The sequence below is a fragment of the Callorhinus ursinus genome, unplaced genomic scaffold (genome assembly GCF_003265705.2).
Source record: "Callorhinus ursinus isolate GAN/ISIS: 27379988/994484 unplaced genomic scaffold, GSC_fseal_2.0 scaffold2, whole genome shotgun sequence".
In the NCBI taxonomy this organism is placed as follows: Eukaryota; Metazoa; Chordata; class Mammalia; order Carnivora; family Otariidae; genus Callorhinus; species Callorhinus ursinus.
Window position 1 is genome coordinate 37,552,974 of NW_027397064.1, and position 15,953 is coordinate 37,568,926.

General features: G+C 37.4%; 1 protein-coding gene across 5 annotated transcripts in view; it reads right to left on the reverse strand.

Annotated features, from left to right (window-relative positions):
* The window catches only part of SLC39A10 (solute carrier family 39 member 10), a 132,558-nt gene that overhangs the window by 51,122 nt on the left and 65,483 nt on the right, over positions 1 to 15,953 (reverse strand). Inside the window, exon 1 of one of the 5 annotated variants that reach the window (XM_025894400.2) lies at positions 15,684 to 15,832. The exons of 3 other annotated variants lie outside the window; for them this stretch is intronic. The gene's annotated coding sequence lies outside the window, so the exon portion shown is untranslated. Of the gene's footprint in view, positions 1 to 7,652; positions 7,916 to 15,683; positions 15,833 to 15,953 lie in introns of those variants that run through there. One more of the 5 variants, XM_073880973.1, reaches the window with a different exon arrangement.

A 15,953-nucleotide genomic window follows, 5' to 3' on the forward strand; every position in this document is an offset into this window, starting at 1 on the left:
TCCTTTTCATGGATTCATAACTAAACATTGCCCAGTTTTGGAGAATACAGCCCAAAGGTCTGCATGTGAGAATCACATTGTCATTTTCCATTTTCCAGTTAGAACATGGCCAGTTTTGTCCAAAGATACCAAAATCTGCAGCAACAAACAAACTGAATAAAGTCCATAGTACCTCTGTGAGCACTGGTTCCTCCCCTCAAAGTTGTCTTCACCAACTAAACCAAATGGCTGATGGCTAAGAGAACCAATACCCCCTAGTTGGAAGTAATCAAATGGGAGAAAGATACCTAAGAGAGCCAAATCAAATGAAAGGAAGAAATAAGCTCACAGGCTGAGCATGGTACATGAAACACTTACCAAGAGACAGCTGTCCAAACCAAAAATGGTTTCCTTGCCACAAGAGTTAAATTAAGCACCAAAAGTCGATGGTACCCTGTCGGGGTGGGGCTCCGGGGATGGTCCCTAGAACAGAGATCCTAGGCAGCACCAGACTCCTATTACTGACTAGGGGCCAACAAACCACAGGCAAAGAGCTCCTGGTTGGCTCACCAAATTTATAACTGAACCCAAGTTTATATGCCCAACACACAGCAAAAACAATCACTGAGACATTGTAACTGAACCCAAGTTTGTATGCCCAACACACAGCAAAGCCAATTACTGAGACATCATGTATGCAGCAAGGAAAGGGTTTATTTGAGAGGCAAACAAGGAGACAAAGAGATGAGATGCAAGGAGAGCAAGCCTCATATCTGCCTCCTCTCCATATCTTGCAAGAAGAGCAAGCCTCATATCTGCCTCCAAGGAGGAGAGTTAGGGATATTTAAAAACAAAAAAAAAGGTCTGCAGCTGTGCTTGTTAGTCCCATTAACCCTTTGGTTACCAGTTTCACACGAAACACAAAAACTGTTGGTGGTCTGTACAATATTTAAATTGTCATGTCATGTTTTAAATGTACAGTACTCAATTTGTTTATTACAAGAATTCTAAATATCTTGATTTCTCTACTTATTTACTTACAAGAGAGTATCACAGGAATGCAAAAACATGAGTGACATCCTAGGTGTAATTTTAAACCTGTGTTAAATGTTTTTTCCTAAGTAAATCATTCATAAACTTTGCAACTTCAGTTCACAACTGCTATACAAGTGTGTACTTGAGAATCATTTGGATGAAGTATGCATTAGTCAGCGTAGACTAAGCAGCTACTGCAAAGAACCTCTCCCAAAAGGACAGTGGCTTAAGAAAAAATCAAATTTATTTCTCGCTCAAAAACAATCCAAGATGACTGCTCCAGGTCTGTGAACAGCTCTGCTCCAGTCAGAGACACATCAGCCTTACATGGGTGCTATTCCAATCAGCTGTAAAACAGAATCAAAGCCCAGGTACAGACATTTCTTCTGAAGCAGCAAATGAAGCAGACATTGCATGCATCACTTCTCACATTCCAGTAGCAACAACTTAGTCACATGGCCTCAATCAGCTATAAGGGACTGGGAAATATAGCTTCAACTACAAGTTAAGGAGTTTCTCAAGCATTCTGTGAAAGTTAAGGATCCTTTTCTAACCATAGCACAAAGAGGATCCTTGGGGTTGAGAGAGGAATGGAGGAAATGTTGCCTAAATCCACTTATTACTCAACCCTAAATATTGGCCTTTACAGGACTCAGCTTTGCCCAAGCCAAGATATTCTATTGTCTCTTGAGTTCAGGAGTTTCTAAGTTTTTGTGCATTGACAATATGTTATTTTTGTAACTGTTTTTTCACTTCAGCAAACACACTAAATTATTTATTCAAGCCTTCTGGGTAAGACATCTATGAATGATCCTACTGCACAAGAAAGGACTAGATTCTGGAGGACAGCTAGCAGTTGCCACCACACATTTAATTTAAATTTCATCTTTTGTTATTGATTTCCAGTATATCATCAGTTAAAAGTTTAAGTGTTCCATCACTGGATAACTTCTACATTAATGGCCAGGTTAATTCACAATTAAATAACTTTATCATTGTGCTAATTACAATACTTCTGATGGAAAGATTTTGCTTTAGATGCAAATAAAAAAGAGATCCACTAATATTTTCTGGTAAAATTCACTCATATTTCAAAATTAACATCAGAACTAAATGTTTAGTGAGGACAGTGGCTGTAACTTGCTATGGGAAGTTGCGGGGAGCAATCCTGAGGGAAATTCTGGGCTGCTGTTAATGCGCTATTTCTTAGGTGCTGGTTACACTGGTGTGTTCACTTCATGAAAATTTGTCAAACTTTATACTTAACATTTGGGTACTTTTCTGGAGGTGTGTTTTATTTCAGACAAAGCAATTTTTTAAAAAGATTTTATTTAATTAATTAATTTATTTATTTATAGGGCATGAGTAAGGGGAGAAGAAGAGGGAGAAAAAACATAATCTTAAAACGACTCCACGCTGAGCACAGAGACCAAAGCGGGGCTCAATCTCATAACCCTGAAATCATCTGAGCTGAAATCAAGAGTCAGACGCTTAACAGACTGAGCCACCCAAAATAATTTTTAATCCTTAAAAAATATGTATTTCAGGGACACCTGGATGGCTCAGTCAGTTAGGCATCTGCCTTTGGCTCAGGTCGTGATTCCAGGGTCCTGGGATCGAGTCCTGCATCTGGCTCCTTGCTCAGCGGGGAGCCTACTTCTCCCTCTGTCTACAGCTCCCCCAGTTTGTGTGCTCTGTCAAATAAATAAGTTAAAAAACAGAATATATATTTCAGGGGTGCCTGGCTGGCTCAGTTGGTGGAGCATGCAACTCAGTCTGGGGGTTTTGAGTTCAAGCCCCACTTTGGGTGTAGAGATTACTTAAAAATAAAATTTTAAAATATATATATATTTCAACTTTCAATTAGTAAAATCAGCAATATGTAGCTTCTATAAGCAGACCTATATTTAACCATCTCCAAAAACAAATTTATTTTTTAACTTTTTATTTTAAATAATTTAAGATATGGGGCACCTGGGTGGCTCAGTCCATTGGGTATCCGACTCTTGGTTTTGTCTCAAGTCATTATCTCTGGGTTGTGAGATTGAGCCCCATGTCGGCCTCTGCTCTGAGTGTGGAGTCTGTTTGGGATTCTCTCTCTCTTCTCCCCCTGCCCTCCCACATACCTCACCACCATTCACACACTCTCCCTCTCTCTAAAAAAAATAAAAATTTCAAAAATAAAGTAATTTAAGATATAAATTGTAAATACAGTTCAGTTTCTATGCACTTTGCCCAATTTTCCCAATAATAACAGCTTATATAATCACTGCATTTTCAAAACCAAGAAACTGATACTCCTATAACTTTAGACCTAATTTCACTAGTTTTCATAAGCACTTAAAAATACTTAATAGAAAATCCATTTCTTAACCAAAAAGAAAAAAGATATTATTGGTAACCAAAGGATCTTGCTTAACAAACTGTATGATTATACTTAAAAGAAATAGAAGCAATTAGGGCTGATAATCTATCTCCATACCAAGTTCTTTTATAAAGGCTTATAAACATCTTTAATTATAGGCATTCTATGGTAATTTTTCCTGCATGAAGTGCCAAATTACACTTTTTTAATTTTTAAATAAAATTAGACACCTATATCAAGAACAAACTGAAATATACACTAATTGCTAACAATACAAATCTTTCTACAGTTTGTCTAAAGAAGATAATTATCTTTATTTCATATAGACGTAATAGAATAACAGAAGGTTTAACGTAAAAAGGTATTTCAGTATACTAAACACTCTTATTTTATAAACAGAAATCTAAGACCCAGAGAAGGTATATGACATGATTAACGTGATATTTCAAGTATGTGGCAGTTCTCTAACTTGAATGTCTCGGACTCTCTCTGCAACACCAGCATATTTATATATCATCAAACCCTAACACTGTGAGATAGTTACTAATGTGACTCATCTACAGTATACTACCAAAACATTTTTAACGGGAAATCAAATTGTCTCCCATTACTTACAGTTAACATAAAAAAGTCATTAAGATTATCAACAGATTAGTTAACAAAATGATTGCTCAACATAAGAAAAATAACTAATAGACACTAAAATTTCTATTTCCAACAATAGGCTGCTATTACTGGAAAAGCCAGTAGTATATCCTGTGTATAATCTATTCAACATTTAACTTAAAAAAAAAGTTTACTCAAGAGGGTATTTTTTATTTTTTTATTTTTTAATTTATTCATTTGTCGGAGAGAAAGAGGGAGCACAAGCGGGGGGAATGGCAGGCAGAGAGAGAAGCAGGCTCCCTGCTGAGCAAGGAACCCTACGCAGGGCTCGATCCCAGATCCCAGACCCCACCTGATCCCAGATCACGACCTGAGCTGAAGGCAGCTGCTTAACAGACTGAGCCACCCAGGCGCCCCAAGAGAGTATTTTTTAAAAGGAAAATGAAAACCAAATGAAAAGAATCAGTAGTTTATATCTCGGCTCACTCATACATACACATACACACACACACAAATAATCATAGGAAAAATACTATAAATTTCTTAGTAAGGTTTTAAAACTAAGCATTTCAATGCTCCAGGATTGTTACTTTGAAGATCAAAAGAAAAAAAAATCACTAAAACACTCAACCTGGATTATATAGATATATCATACTTTAAATAAACTTAATGTGAAAATCCATTTAATAAATGTACACAGTATCCCAATTTCATAAAGGACTTCATTTTTTAAAAGGTTTCATTATAGAACTTCTTTAAATAATCGTAGAAATTAGTTTTACGTATGTCCTGAATCACATTAACTGGCATTTATACCACTGAATGACTTCATTAATCTTTACCCTTATTGGTAGTCAGATACAGATTTGGTTTCCCTCTGTGATTCCACAGCCGTACACACAAAATGAGACTGTTTGCATACAGAAGAAACACTACTCTGGGAGTCAAAGACCTCAGAGATCTGGCTCTGCCACTCACTTGATTAAGAGCTGCTGGGCAAATCACTTAACCTCTTTAAGGCTTTTCACCACTTATAAAGTGGGGATATTAATCCCTGTTCTATTTCACAGTAATTATGACAACAAAGTAAAATAACAAGTATGCTTTAAGTGGTAAAAGCGTTAAACATTTTTCCATTTTACTTAAATGCTATTTAAGTGCAAGTTATTAATGGTAATATAACCAGGATCTATTTTAATTCCCATTTCTGACATACATGCTGAATATAGTATTTTGTACATAGTAAAGAACCAAGGATCAGAAACCTTTGTCCCTAATTCATCCCAGCACTGTCACTGTTTCCAATCTGCAAAACAGGGAGAACAGCACCTACATTTATCCATCAATTGAACGAATGTATATAAAGCTGTTTTGTAAAACAAGTATATTACCCTAAGGTATTACTACTATTAAATGCGGCACTAAGTATCTTTCACTTAACTTCCAAAAAGTATATATAACTGGGGGGAGAGGGGGGAGTCCCTTTGTTTCGATTCCTTTGAAAAAGTGCTACCAAAAATATTCAAGAGCACATTCAGCATTAGTGCATCCAAGACCAATTCTAGATTACAATACACCCAATTCACTAGTTAGTATTTGAGAAGTAGGAAAGAATTATCACCACACACCAGTTTCATTGACATATGAAACTTTTCAAGGCATAAGAAAAAAAAAACTCTTCATGGCATAAAATTATTTCAGTAATGAGTTCTTAGCAGGAACAGCTAAATCCTTGTACAGCTTCAAGTTTTGCCTTTTCATTCCCCCACTTGACCAGATACCTAATCTACTAAGGCCGTATTTTAGTTTGGAATGCCAATGTAGCTCTTCCCAAGAAACAAGCACCATTCAATCTTTTAGTATTTCCACTGAGATTCATACATATAAAAAGTCAGATACATGCTATAAGTGAACTTGGGTGTGTGTAATTTAGTGAAGCTCCTGTTTCACTAACTTTAACAAGAGAGAATAAAAATATCTGAGCCTAGATTCAATGAACCAAATCATCAACATATCAAATCCATCTTTATTGTATTTCAAACTTTCAGGTACAAACCTACATTTTTCTCATTGTATGTCAAAACAACTATCTCAAGTCTCTGCTTTTCAAGTTTTGGTTACAGGGAGCCTGGAACCATACTGCTGAAAGCCACCTATGATATTCCTGTGTCTGTTCTGCTACTTGTGAATACAAAGAACATTTGATCTAACATTAATGAATGTAATGGCTTTTATCAGTCACAAAATACTGAGATGCCTTTTGAAACTACTAAAATGTTTATGATTTTAGGTTATCCTTTAAGTAAATAGACTTCAACCTCTTTCACTCCAAATGCATACAAACCTACATAACATGCATCATGAAGAGGACTTAAGAGTGTTAACCTTAGGACCTGAATTAGGCACACATGCCTAATTGACTCATCACCACTGGCAGTTACCTTTATTCTAAGAATAGTTACTGCCACTCTCAAATTTTTTATCACTCCATTCAACTTGGCTCTTCCCTTTGCGTCACTGTTACATGTCCCTGATTTTGCACCAGCTTGTCGTTCAGAAGCACTGCCAGTTAAAATGATCCTTTCCATGAGGACAGAAAAAAAAAAAAAAATCATAGAACGTCCAAGGCAATCTTTTAACATTTTTTAACATTTTTATAGATTTACAATATTTTTTGATAATGCTGACAACACAAGCTATGTCTTCCTCACCATGGAAGCTTTCTGTGTGATTAATTTTAGGTGTCCTTATAGTTATTTTAAGCCATCAAAGTCCCTTTAATTGTTGAACAAAGTGAAGATTCAGCTGTCATTTAACAAAATCTTATAAAAATCTAATTCAAAAGTCAAAGCTACTTAATTTTTAGTAGCAAACTACCAATTTCATTATCAATTATCAATCTTCTTTATTATCAAGTTTAACAATGTCCAACATATAAGAAAATTATAAATTATTTTATAAACATAGCCTTCTTAAGGCACATTCCTTTCTAACAGAGCTACATTCAGATACAGAGGTGAGATAGATTCTGTGATATATATGCACATAGAAAAATAAAAAGGAAAAGAAATTAAGTATTAATGCCAGAAAAAAACAAAGTTGTACAGGAAAGAAAAAATAAGTTTATTATAATAGCTACATATTATAACATTTATAGTCATAAAAATATAACACTAAATACTGTTCTAAACCAAAATTACAGGATAATTGTACTGAAAAACAGGGGTATAGAAAATGGGAGAAGGTTCATAAAGGGGAGGAAGTGTGGTAAATCCTCATCTTTCACTTAACAGATAAATGACTTAAATTAAAAATCAACAAGTTTAATGAACACATTGGAGACATGGCAGTGAGTAACAAAATAATCGACTAATGAAACAAAAGGAGTTCCCTGTCTCTCTAGGCAGAACATGAAAGAAGGAAGACAGGGAGGACTGATTTTTTCCTTTTCCCTAAAAACTTCAAAGAACTATTAAATACTTTATATTCATGTAAAACTCTGATTGAAAAAAACTAAAAATAGGCTTAAATAAACCAAGTTGCAATTACTCAGTTGGGAAAAAGAAACGAGAAAGAAACTAAAAATAAACACCAGCAATTATAAATCTTAAGCTTTTGTTAAACAAAATCACATTTTGTCACATGTGAAAGAAAATGCATTACTTACAGTTTCAAGATTTTCACAAGCATTTGTAGAGTTTTAATCACAATATGCAATCACTTTAATTTCAATTTGTGCTATTATTTTTGGTTACTTGCTTGGACAATTTCAAAGATGTAGGGAGAGACTACAAAAATTAACACTTTTCAGGTCTTGTTACATACTTCCAAATTGGTTTCTAGGGATATTAAGTTTGGTTATACTGCCACCATCAGTATGATCATAGCATTCTCTTTAGTACTTGGTACTATTAATTTTGGAGTGAAAGATTTTGGCTTATTTTTATTTATACTTTTATCATTTTTCCTGGTGTCTCAATTCTTTTTTTTTTTTAAGATTTTATTTATTTATTTGACAGAGAGAGAGCGCACGAGAGCAGGAACACAAGCAAGGGGAGTGGAAGAGGGAGAAGCAGGCTTCCTGCCGAGCAGGGAGCCCAATATGGGACTCGATCCCAGGACCCCGGGATCATGACCTGAGCCGAAGGCAGACGCTTAACGACTCAGCCACCCAGGCACCCTGGTGTCTCAATTCTTACCAACATATATGAGCTTTTATATAAAAGGAGTTAGTCATATTTCCTGCAAAAAACATCTTCGGTTCTGTGCAGTGTCTTTTCTTTTTATTTTAATTAGTGTTTTCCCTTTTATGTATGTACAGAGGTTTTCATATACATGCAATGAAACCTAGGAATTTTTTTGCAATTTCTTCTATGGTTTCTAAATTTAAGAAGTTTTTTGTCCCAATATTTTCTTCTTAAAATAATTAAAATTAACATGACCCCTAAATTCATTTATTTTTTTTAAACTTTATTTATTTATTCATGAGAGACAGAGAGAGAGAGAGAGAGAGAGAGAGGCAGAGGGAGAAGCAGGCTCCCAAGGAGCAGGGAGCCTGACGCGGGACTCGATCCCAGGACCCTGGGATCATGACCTGAGCCGAAGGCAGACGCTTAACCATTTGAGCCACCCAGGCGCCCTAAATTCATTTATTTTTTAGGGAAAAGAAAAATATCCATTTAACTAATAAATAATACATACTTATCTGTTAACTAAAAAAGTTTGTATTTATGGGCACCTGGGTCACTCAGTTGGTTAAGCAACTGCCTTCGGCTCAGGTCATGATCCTGGAGTCCTGGGATCGAGTCCCAAATCAGGCTCCCTGCTCAGCGGGGGGTCTGCTTCTCCCTCTGACCCTTTTCCCTCTCATGCTCTCTCAAATAAATAAAAATCAAAAAAAAAAATAAAATAAAAAAGTTTGTATTTTACCCTCAATAAATTTTCAAGTACTTGTATTTAGGCAAAAATCTTCAGAGGAAAAGCCCTAACATTTGCTTTATAAATTATAAATTATATAATATTTATAGTGAATTTAAAGAGCACTTTTTTCCTAAAATCTTTCAGTGATTTGATTTTAATATACCATTATGATTTCCTTCCTCATTTTTTAATTGGTATGATTATTTTCTTGAAAATAAACATATTTACACTATGTACATCAAATTATTCACTCTATTTGAAAACTGGAGTATTCAAATTTAAAACAAATTCTTAAAAAGTGTGTTCCAAACATTAACAAATTATGAAGTCAGTTGAAGCTCTGCACTAAAAAAGTTCCACTGGAATGGAAAACATGATCTCACTGCTTTATAATATATATTATGTAGGATATATAATATCTAACTCTTCTTTGTTATATAATGCAATTTTATATATAATCATGTAATAAACATTACAATTGCGTAAGATGTTTTTCTAATATATTGACTAATCTCATTGCTTTATTATATAACCAATCATATTCTATATATCTTGATAAGGCATATAAAATCAATCTTTCCATAGCCCCCTTCATCTAGAGGCTATGATCCTCTACAACATAGCACAAAGTATATTTCTTCCCATATAATCAGAATAGAGTAATAATTCATCCTCAGCAGAGATGTACTGAGAAGTATTACACTAAAACATTTGTTCACAGACCTGTAGACATGCAATCTAAGTTACTTTATGAGAGGTGTGAAAGTAGAGAAGAGGAAAGGGAAGCAAACAGGAGCAGAGAGAAGGCATATAAGTAAGTATGAAACATTTTCTGCTCTGAAGGAGGTACAAGGAAGACACTATCACCTTTTAAATTAGAGAAGGTAAACTGTAAGAGATGCTGCGTTAGTATAACAATTGATGGAATTAGGTGGTAACCCAAGGTTGAAGGCCAAGGGCTTCATATTCCAACTGCAAGCATAATAAAGGTGCCATTCCTCCCATGGAGGGAAAATGGAAAGGGATAGAAACAAAAAGCATCTATACCATTTAGGTAAAACAAAACAAAACAAAAACACCTGAGAACTCAGATTATTACCCACAAATTTCTATTTGAATGTTTTTCTACTAGTTTTTAACTCATATAGGTTCCAGGAATATTTAACTATCTTAAATAACAGCAACATGTCAGATAACTATAAAACATTAAGAACTGGGTCCAGGGGTTGGCCGACTTAAAAAAGCCAGACAGTTATTATTTTAGGTTTTGTGGGCAGTGCAGACTCTAAGGCAACTACACAATTCTGCCATTATGGCACAAAAGCAGCCATATACAATACGTAAGTGGATGTGGAGGCTGTTTTCCAATATTTAATTTACAAAAGCAGGATGATTTGGTAGATGGGCCATAGCTTGCTGACCCTTGACTTAATCTACACATTTTTTTTTTAATTACAAATTCAGCAGACAACTGTAGGGGAAACCACTATTTTAAAACTCAAAACTCACAAAATACATAAGGTGAGTTCAGAAAAAAGCTTACAGGTATGAGGGCATGGAAATGGTTTCTTTTTCATTTACAGGCATTAAAGTAATAGGACAGTGGAATGCAGACCTTTGTGATTTTGTTACTACAACTGAAGACCATTTAGATTTTCTAATTTCTACGTGAATGAAAATAAATCTAAAAACTGAAGTGATCAATGACTAATAAGTCTTAATCACTACAGGATTAAAAATAACTTTCATACATAAGATCACAGTATTCTTATTTCTAGCCCTATGACATAATCTTACTATATTAGTAAGAGAAAGGTATTTCCTACAATGTTCTGATTCACTTTTCTAATCCCCAAAAACTTCTTTTCTGAATGGAATGGATGGTCCCCAAAAGTAGGGTATGTATTATTAAGTGTAAATATGGCTGTTAGAAGTGTTACTGAAAGTGCAAGTATTACCTCATATCTCACTCTATTTCAGAAGTAAAATATCTACACTATAATGAATTATAAAATATAATTATAAAATTAGGTAATCATAAAATTATCTACCACTCTTAGTTAAAACAACTTACTTGAATAAGGTTTTAGATTCTATCCTTATACTCACAACCTGTAACCACTGCCACCCACCACTACCCCATTCTAATAACATCTTTTAACATGAAAATCAAGTATTAAAAATCTATTAAATATCCAATCCCTATATCTAGCCATCAAAAAACCCTATGTTCTGATAATAGGAAAAATAAAATTTGACACTATTATATGTCATGTCATAGAACAATCTGTTGTTTTAACATGTCTGAACATTGTGTGGTCTCAAACAGTTGGAAATAATTTCAATAATGCTATTGTTATTTTTTTTTTTAGATTTTATTTATTTATTTGAGAGAGAGAGAATGAGAGATAGCATGAGAGGGAAGAGGGTCAGAGGGAGAAGCAGACTCCCTGCTGAGCAGGGAGCCTGATGTGGGACTCGATCCCGGGACTCCAGGATCATGACCTGAGCCGAAGGCAGTTGCTTAACCAACTGAGCCACCCAGGCGCCCATGCTATTGTTATTTTAAACTTCACAATTTCAGTAGTAAATCACCTTCATGCCTACTAGACACATTTTTGGATATTCTAATTGCAGTCAATTTTATTTTATTGAAAATACATTTTGCTTATTTTGGAAAAAACTTAGAAAGTCATTGTATGGCCAACTCACAGAACTTACAAAGAGAAATTAATGAAAATAGTTCAGCCTATTGATAATTGGTCTAATTTGAAACCTTATAGTTTATATGACTACAGGAAATCTTGTGGTTATTACAGTCCTTGAGACTCTATTTTTCAGAAATAATTCTAAGTCACAGATCAAAATAAACTTGAATTTAAAAAAACTCGTCATGTAATTTTAACATTCTCAAATTTTATTTTCAGTACAATTGAGGCAATACAAAGCTATATGGGACTAAATTAAGCCAGAAAGCAAATTTTTTACCACTATTTTCACACCATAAGCCCAGATTAAATGAATAAAATTGCTTTTATTCATATACAAAATTAATCTCAAAAACACACTTTTACCATATACCTTTCCTCCTGCTTTCAAAAATCCCACATATACTCTTGCAGGGAAACTTGGCATTTTACTGTCCTATCTCCACCCAAACTCACTCCATACTTGGAAAACTAGGGGCTAAAAGCAACCAAAGTTAACCAATTCAAAATGACTATGTCCATCTTATTAGTGACACTAACCAGATGGAGGAAACCCCAAAAGAGTCTAGCTATAATCTAGCACTATGGAATCAAATTCTAATTTAAATAGATCTTGTTTTGGTGATTAACATACATACATACATACATACATACATACATAAATAAATCGATCTTGTTTTAGAAGATGAAGGTGAAGGAGAAGCTAACACTAGGGGGAAGCATCGAGCTGCTGGGACCGTCTGGGCTTTCTTCTTACATGTAAATTTTAAATCAAGGCTAGTATATTTTTAATGAAAATTACATTATAATGAAAGGCAACTTTATAGGGTTATAAAATTTGTTATAAAGGAAAAAGGATAGCTTTAATTGGCTACACTTCTTCCCATTTTCTACTGTGTAATCTCTTGCATCTTGAGTATCAGTTTAAAACGACTAGTAATGTTTAAGATTTTATTTATTTGAGAGAGAGAACGAGGGGAGGGGCAAAAGGAGAGGGAAAAGAATCTCAAGCAGAATCTGCGTTAAGCTCAGGGCCCTATGCGGGGCTCTATCTCATCACCCCAAGATCATGACCTGAGACAAAACCAAGAGTCAAACACTCAACAAACTGAGCCACACAGGCACCCCAATAATGTCCTGCTGATAAAAGCAAAACCCTGGGCATTTCCATTGAGGTAAGCACTACAGAGACAAGGACTAACATTTTTATCCAAAGTATTTCCTTGGGTTAATGCTAAATTTAAATTTTGTTAAGTTTTTAAACTTGATTTAAAAGGTTGACAAACAAGCTTTGCCCATGCATTATATAATGTCATGGGCATTGTGACAAAAAGTTGTGGAGTGTGTGCCTCCTCAAGGATTTAGTAGGGCAGGGAAAACAAAATGTACATATAGAATTTTAAGTTAAAAAATATGAGCGGCAGAAAAAAATTCTAAGGATTATTATATATAAGTAACAGAGCAATAACAACAGGATAACTGTATCTCTGGCAAAGGCCCAGTAGAAACCATTAAACCTCATTCTGGGGATAATCAAGTTATCAGAGGTAAAGACAGAAAGTAGTCCTCTAACCACTTATGAAAAACTGAAACATTTGTATGTAGAAAAGAAGGTAGTATGAACTAAGTTTTCCTGCAGCCCTTTGTTTCATTATGTAATTTATAAAGATCACCCATGAGGTAGGTTTTTTAGCACAAGTTCATAGATAAAAGATTAAGATAAACTTGCTTACCAAATTAGTTAATGGGTCATAGTTTTAAACCCTAAGTCTCACTCCAAAGCCCTCAATTCTTTCCAATACTGTCAATACTTGGGGACAGAGGTTGGAGAGAACTGAGTAACGAGATAAATTCTCTTTAATTATAATGTAACTGTAATTTCCCTTGCTACAACACCTATATCCTATATTCTCCATAAAACAGTAAAAAACTAAAACAAAAACCCACCCCTACTTGCATACCATACTCGAAGCCTCCTAAAAGTACTTCAAAATCAGGTGCTCAAAAGGGGGGAGAATCTGTTGGCTTTTAAATTGTAGAATATTAACTGGTAATGGGAAGAACAAATACTACCTATCACACAACATATTACTGATGTCAACTCCTAAGAAAGGTCTTCCCTGACCACTTATTTTAAAGTAGCATCAAAGTCCTTCTTAGAAACACAGGGATTCTTAACCAGGAGTCTGTGTATAAAATCCAGGCTTGCAAATCTAGATTTAAAAAAAAATACATTCTCATTTTAATCTCTGAAAATTATTCTTTCAGTTATGAATGTAGGCAAAACCACAGGAATATGTAGTACCTGACACTTTATCAGAAAAAAATCATACAAATTATATCCTTTAATGATCATTTAGTCCTCACTAGTCTGAAATTAGGCATTAGAACTGAAACTACTCTTGATATTTAATGCTCTACTAAAGCACAGATTCCTTCATCTTATTTAATATTTTGATTATTTCAATGTAATTGGGTTTGTTGTAATCCTATATATTCCACATTTAAAAATCATCAGTCTCATCACACACACACACACACACACACACACACACACACACACACACACAAATCCCTCCAGTACATCAATATTCATTAAGTATAGGGATGTGGGTTGTCTGGTATGGACCCCCAAGTCTTGAACAGTGACTGACTCATAAAGGTACACAAAATTTGTAGGACAAGAAGTCCTAAAAAAAGAAAAAGAGAGAGAGTATACAAAAGTCTTGATTTAAGGCTTTCCGCTGCATTACAATTAACTACACTCTAAATTTCCAGCTTTTCCAGTATATTATGTCCTTAATTATGTAAACCTGTCACGTTAGTTTTGCTCCATCGAGAACGACTCAAAGTAAAACTAGAATACCGAACAGTGTATACGACATTAAATGAAAGAAAACAGTATAACCTACTTTTTAAAAAATTATGTGCTTTACTGTTACTCTTTACTACTTAAAACAGGGACTTGTGTGAAGGACCCTTCCAATGAGGGCTGCGGATGTTGCTGATGCTTCTTCCTCGTGCCCAACTCCTCAAGACAGCCCATGTGGACAGGCTCCCACGTGAACAGTTCTTTACATAAGCCAGGGGAAGATCTTCAACATCATCGCCTGCGCCCTCATAAGGCCCCTTCTTAGCTGGGGTACTCGAGGATCCCAAGGGAGAAGCGAGTTGAGCAGACCCCTAGAGCAGGGGAGGGCCGCGGCAGCTCTCCTACTACTTCCCCAGCCGGGACCCACGCCGCTCACCGCCGAGGGCTTTCAGGAACAAAGCCGGGGCCGGCACGCCACCTTCGGGCCCACCCGGCCTCCCCCACCGACTCAGCCTCAGCCCCACCCTCAGCCCTCAGCTCCGGGGACCCCAGCGGGCTCAAGTATTAACTCCCCCGCGTCCCGCCTTGGCTTTTCGCTTGGTGGGGGAAGGAAAGCCTCCACGAGGCCTCCCGCGGTAGGAGCACAGGCGCCACCGTCCGTTAGCCTCTCGGAGCCGAAACAGCGGCTCCCAGGCTCCATCCCGGGGGCCCCTCGTCCGACCCCAGGATAGACCGGAGAGAAGGACGGGACAGGAAAAATCGGGGCATTCGTCGCCTCCGCAAGTCCTTCCAAGGCCTGACTGCGGATCCTCCCACCCTCCGGGCACAGGGTCCCCGCCTCCTCTGGCGACGCCACCCTCGGCCCCCAGGCCGCCCGCGCGCAGACCCCTAACCGCCGCCGCCCGCCCAGCGGTCACTCCCCCACTCCCCGCGCGGGTCCCCAGCCTCAAGAGGAGGCTGGGTCAAGCGCGGGGTCCCGCACGCGGAAAGAAGACTGCCCGGCCGCCAACCCCGCGGCAGCCCAGAGCGCACACGAGGAGCCGCGGCGCCCCAAGCGCAGCCCACCGCGCGCTCTGCTCCGGCTCGCCGCCGCCGCCGCCGCTGACTGCAGCGCCCGGATCCCCGAGGGACCCAGCCCGGACTCCCCGGTTCTTGTCTCCCTTTCGACCCCCCCGCCGTCCCGGGACTCGCAGTCTCCGCCGCGCATGGGGCCGGTTCTGGGGGAGGGAATGTAAACAAATCGGGGTTTTATAGTTACCTCACACTCGAGTGCCGTGTGCATCTCCTCTCCGCTCGGTACCAAACCCCGGCTGCACCAAATCGTGTATTCACCAAAGCCGGCTGCGCTAAGTGCGTCGCGGAGGCCCGCGCGTCAGACACCACGCTACGCTACCGGCGTACAAGGCCCACTCAGGTCCCTGCGCAGCCGCACCCCGTCCGCCTATGGGTGCTACGCTCTGGGCGTACACGCACCACCCAGCCATTCACTTCGGATAACGCAACTTGCGGAAGGGAACTGCACCACTCT